Consider the following 6000-nt stretch of genomic DNA (forward strand, 5'->3'; position numbering starts at 1 on the left):
TAGTACTGAGTGGAGTACAGTGTCTGTACTGCCGTGTAGTACCGAGTGGAGTACAGTGTGTATAGTGCCGTGTAGTACCGAGTGGTGTACTGTGCCTGTACTGCCGTGTAGTAACGAGTGGGGGACTGTGTGTATACTGCCGTGTAGTACTGAGTATAGTACAGTGCCTGTACTGCCGTGTAGTACCGAGTGGAGTACTGTGTGCATACTGCCGTGTAGTACTGAGTGGAGTACAGTACCTGTACTGCCGTGTAGTACCGAGTGGGGGACTGTGTGTATACTGCCGTGTAGTACTGAGTGGAGTACAATGCCTGTACTGCCGTGTAGTACCGAGTGGGGGACTGTGTGTATACTGCCGTGTACTACTGAGTGGAGTACAGTGCCTGTACTGCCGTGTACTACCGAGTGGGGGACTGTGTGTATACTGCCGTGTAGTACTGAGTTGAGTACAGTGTGTATAGTGCAGTGTAGTGCTGAGTGGAGTACAGTGCCTGTACTGCCGTGTAGTCCCGAGTGGAGTACGGTGCATGTACTGTCGTGTAGTACCGAGTGGAGTACAATGAATGTACTGCCGTGTAGTACCGAGTGGAGTACTGTGTGCATACTGCCGGGTAGTACCGAGTGGAGTACAGTGCCTGTACTGCCGTGTAGTACCGAGTGGGGGATTGTGTGTATACTGCCGTGTACTACTGAGTGGAGTACAGTGCCTGTACTGCCGTGTACTACCGAGTGGGGGACTGTGTGTATACTGCCGTGTAGTACTGAGTTGAGTACAGTGTGTATAGTGCAGTGTAGTGCTGAGTGGAGTACAGTGCCTGTACTGCCGTGTAGTCCCGAGTGGAGTACGGTGCATGTACTGTCGTGTAGTACCGAGTGGAGTACAATGAATGTACTGCCGTGTAGTACCGAGCGGATTATTGTGTGTATAGTGCAGTGTAGTGCTGAGTGGAGTACAGTACCTGTACTGCCGTGTAGTACTGAGTATAGTACAGTGCTTGTACTGCCGTGTAGTACCGAGTGGGGGACTGTGTGTATACAGCCGTGTAGTACTGAGTGGAGTACAGTACCTGTACTGCCGAGTAGTCTGCAGTGGAGTACTGTGTGTATAGTGCAGTGTAGTGCTGAGTGGAGTACAGTACCTGTACTGCCGTGTAGTACCGAGTGGGGGAATGTGTGTATACTGCCGTGCAGTACTGAGTGGAGTACAGTGCCTGTACTGTCGTGTAGTACCGAGTGGGGGACTGTGTGTATACTGCCGTGTAGTACTGAGTGGAGTACAGTGCCTGTACTACCGTGTAGTCCCGAGTGGAGTGCTGTGTGCATACTGCCGTGTAGTACTGAGTGGAGTACAGTCCCTGTACTGCCGAGTAGTCCCGAGTGGAGTACAGTGTGTATAGTGCAGTGTAGTACTGAGTGGAGTACTGTGTGTATAGTGCAGTGTAGTACTGAGTGGAGTACAGTGCGTGTACTGCCGTGTAGTACCGAGTGGGGGACTGTGTGTATACTGCCGTGTAGTACTGAGTGGAGTACAGTGTGTATAGTGCCGTGTAGTACCGAGTGGGGGTTTGTGTGCATACTGCCGTGGAGTACTGAGTGGAACAGTGCCTGTACTGCTATGTTGTCCCGAGTGGAGTACTGTGTGTATATTGCCGTGTAGTACCGAGTGGAGTACAGTGCCTGTACTGCCATGTAGTACCGAGTGGAGTACTGTGTGCATACTGCCGTGTAGTACGGAGAGGAGTAGAGTGCCTATACTGCCGTGTAGTACCGATTGGAGTACTGTGTGGATAGTGCCGTGTAGTACCGAGTGGAGTACTCTGTGCATACTGCCGTGTAGTACTTAGTGTAGTACAGTGCCTGTACTGCCGTGTAGTACCGAGTGGAGTACTGTATGTATAGTGCCGTGTAGTACCGAGTTTAGTACAGTGCATGTACTGCCGTGTATTACCGAGTGGAGTACTGTTTGTATAGTGCGGTGTAGTACCGAGTGGAGTACAGTGCATGTACTGCCGTGTAGTACCGAGTGGAGTACTGTGTGTATAGTGCCGTGTAGTACCGAGTGGAGTACAGTGCTTGTATTGCCGTGTAGTACCGAGTGGAGTACTGTGTGTATAGTGCAGTGTAGTACCGATTGGAGTACTGTGTGCATACTGCCGTGTAGTACTAGTGGAGTACAGTACCTGTACTGCCGTGTAGTACCGAGTGGAGTACTGTGTGTATAGTGCCGTGTAGTACCGAGTGGAGTACAGTGCCTGTACTGCCGTGTAGTACTGAGTGGAGTAGAATGCCTGTACTGCCGTGTAGTCCCGAGTGGAGTACAGTGCCTGTACTGCCGTGTAGTAGTGAGTGGAGTACTGTGCCTGTACTGCCGTGTAGTACTGAGTGGAGTACTGTGTGTATAGTGCCGTGTAGTACCGAGTGGAGTACAGTGGGTGTACTGCCGTTTAGTACTGAGTGGAGTACAGTGCCTGTACTGCCGTGTAGTTCCGAGTGGAGTAGAGTGCCTGTACTACCGTGTAGTACTGAGTTTAGTACTGTTTGTATAGTGCTGTGTAGTACCGAGTGGAGTACAGTGCCTGTACTGCCGTGTAGTCCCGAGTGGAGTACGGTGCATGTACTGTCGTGTAGTACCGAGTGGAGTACAATGAATGTACTGCCGTGTAGTACCGAGTGGAGTACTGTGTGCATACTGCCGGGTAGTACCGAGTGGAGTACAGTGCCTGTACTGCCGTGTAGCACCGAGTGGAGTACAGTGCCTGTACTGCCGTGTAGTACCGAGTGGAGTACTGTGTGCATACTGCCGTGTAGTACTGAGTGGAGTACAGTGCCTGTAAAGCCGTGTAGTACCGAGTGGAGTACTGTTTGTATAGTGCCGTGTAGTACCGACTGGAGTACTGTGTGTATAGTGCGGTGTAGTACCGAGTGGAGTACAGTGCATGTACTGCCGTGTAGTACCGAGTGAAGTACTGTGTGTATAGTGCCGTGTAGTACCGTGTGGAGTACAGTGCCTGTATTGCCGTGTAGTACCGAGTGGAGTACTGTGTGTATAGTGCCGTGTAGTACCGAGTGGAGTACAGTGCCTGTACTGCCGTGTAGTCCCGAGTGGAGTACAGTGCCTGTACTGCCGTGTAGTAGTGAGTGGAGTACTGTGCCTGTACTGCCGTGTAGTACTGAGTGGAGTACTGTGCCTGTACTGCCGTGTAGTACCGAGTGGAGTACAGTGGGTGTACTGCCGTATAATACCGAGTGGAGTACTGTGTGTATAGTGCCGTGTAGTACCGAGTGGAGTACAGTGCCTGTATTGCCGTGTAGTACTGAGAAGAGTACAGTGCCTGTACTGCTATGTTGTCCCGAGTGGAGTACTGTGTGTATATTGCCGTGTAGTACCGAGTGGAGTACAGTGCCTGTACTGCCATGTAGTACCGAGTGGAGTACTGTGTGCATACTGCCGTGTAGTACGGAGAGGAGTAGAGTGCCTATACTGCCGTGTAGTACCGATTGGAGTACTGTGTGGATAGTGCCGTGTAGTACCGAGTGGAGTACTGTGTGCATACTGCCGTGTAGTACTTAGTGTAGTACAGTGCCTGTACTGCCGTGTAGTACCGTGTGGAGTACTGTATGTATAGTGCCGTGTAGTACCGAGTTTAGTACAGTGCATGTACTGCCGTGTATTACCGAGTGGAGTACTGTTTGTATAGTGCGGTGTAGTACCGAGTGGAGTACAGTGCATGTACTGCCGTGTAGTACCGAGTGGAGTACTGTGTGTATAGTGCCGTGTAGTACCGAGTGGAGTACAGTGCCTGTATTGCCGTGTAGTACCGAGTGGAGTACTGTGTGTACAGTGCAGTGTAGCACCGATTGGAGTACTGTGTGCATACTGCCGTGTAGTACTAGTGGAGTACAGTACCTGTACTGCCGTGTAGTACCGAGTGGAGTATTGTGTGTATAGTGCCGTGTAGTACCGGGTGGAGTACAGTGCCTGTACTGCCGTGTAGTACTGAGTGGAGTAGAATGCCTGTACTGCCGTGTAGTCCCGAGTGGAGTACAGTGCCTGTACTGCCGTGTAGTAGTGAGTGGAGTACTGTGCCTGTACTGCCGTGTAGTACTGAGTGGAGTACTGTGTGTATAGTGCCGTGTAGTACCGAGTGGAGTACAGTGGGTGTACTGCCGTGTAGTACTGAGTGGAGTACAGTGCCTGTACTGCCGTGTAGTTCCGAGTGGAGTAGAGTGCCTGTACTACCGTGTAGTACTGAGTTTAGTACTGTTTGTATAGTGCTGTGTAGTACCGAGTGGAGTACAGTGCCTGTACTGCCGTGTAGTCCCGAGTGGAGTACGGTGCATGTACTGTCGTGTAGTACCGAGTGGAGTACAATGCCTGTACTGCCGTGTAGTACCGAGTGGAGTACTGTGTGCATACTGCCGGGTAGTACCGAGTGGAGTACAGTGCCTGTACTGCCGTGTAGTACCGAGTGGAGTACTGTGTGCATACTGCCGTGTAGTACTGAGTGGAGTACAGTGCCTGTAATGCCGTGTAGTACCGAGTGGAGTACTGTTTGTATAGTGCCGTGTAGTACCGACTGGAGTACTGTGTGTATAGTGCGGTGTAGTACCGAGTGGAGTACAGTGCATGTACTGCCGTGTAGTACCGAGTGGAGTACTGTGTGTATAGTGCCGTGTAGTACCGTGTGGAGTACAGTGCCTGTATTGCCGTGTAGTACCGAGTGGAGTACTGTGTGTATAGTGCCTTGTAGTACCGAGTGGAGTACAGTGCCTGTACTGCCGTGTAGTCCCGAGTGGAGTACATTGCCTGTACTGCCGTGTAGTAGTGAGTGGAGTACTGTGCCTGTACTGCCGTGTAGTACTGAGGGGAGTACTGTGCCTGTACTGCCGTGTAGTACCGAGTGGAGTACAGTGGGTGTACTGCCGTGTAGTACTGAGTGGAATACAGTGCCTATACTGCCGTGTAGTACTGAGTGGGGTACAGTGCTTGTACTGCCGTGTAGCCCGAGTGGAGCACAATTCCTGTACTGCCGTGTAGTACTGAGTGGAGTACAGTGCCTGTACTGCCGTGTAGTCCCGAGTGGAGTACAATGCCTGTACTGCCGTGTAGTACTGAGTGGAGTACTGTGTGTTTAGTGCCGTGTCGTACCGAGTGGAGTACAGTGCCTGTACTGCCGTGTAGTACTGAGTGGAGTAGAGTGCCTGTAATGCCGTGTAGTACCGAGTGAAGTACTGTGTGTATAGTGCCGTTAGTACCGAGTGTAATACAGTGCCTGTACTGCCGTGTAGTACTGAGTGGTGTACAGTGCCTGTACTGCCGTGTAGTGCCGGGTGGAGTACAGTGCTTGTACTGCCGTGTAGTACTGAGTGAAGTACAGTGCCTGTACTGCCGTGTAGTGCCGAGTGGAGAACTGTGTGTATAGTGCAGTGTAGTACTGAGTGGAGTACAGTGCATTTACTGCCGTGTAGTACCGAGTGGAGTACAGTGCCTGTACTGCCGTGTAGTCCCGAGTGGAGTAATGTGTGTATAGTGCATTGTAGTACTCAGTGGAGTACTGTGTGTATAGTCCCGTGTAGTACTGAGTGGAGTACAGTGCCTGTACTGCCATGTAGTACCGATTGGAGTAGTGCGTCCATACTGCCGTCTAGTACTGTGTGGAGTACAGTGCCTGTACTGATGTGTAGTACTGGGTGGAATACAGTTCCTGTACTGCCGTGTAGTCCCGAGTGGAGTACAGTGTGTATAGTGCAGTGTAGTACTGAGTGGAGTACAGTGCATGTACTGCCGTGTAGTACCGAGTGGTGTACTGTGTGTATAGTGCCGTGAGGTACTGAGTGGAGTACCATGCCTGTACTGCCGTGTAGTACCGAGTGGAGTACTGTGTGTATAGTGCCGTGTAGTACCGAGTGGAGTACAGTGCCTGTACTGCGTGTAGTACCGAGTGGAGTACAGTGCCTGCCCTGCGTGTAGTAACGAGTGGAGCACAGTGTGTATAGTGC

The sequence above is a fragment of the Anabrus simplex genome, chromosome 1 (assembly GCF_040414725.1).
Source record: "Anabrus simplex isolate iqAnaSimp1 chromosome 1, ASM4041472v1, whole genome shotgun sequence".
Lineage (NCBI taxonomy): Eukaryota > Metazoa > Arthropoda > Insecta > Orthoptera > Tettigoniidae > Anabrus > Anabrus simplex.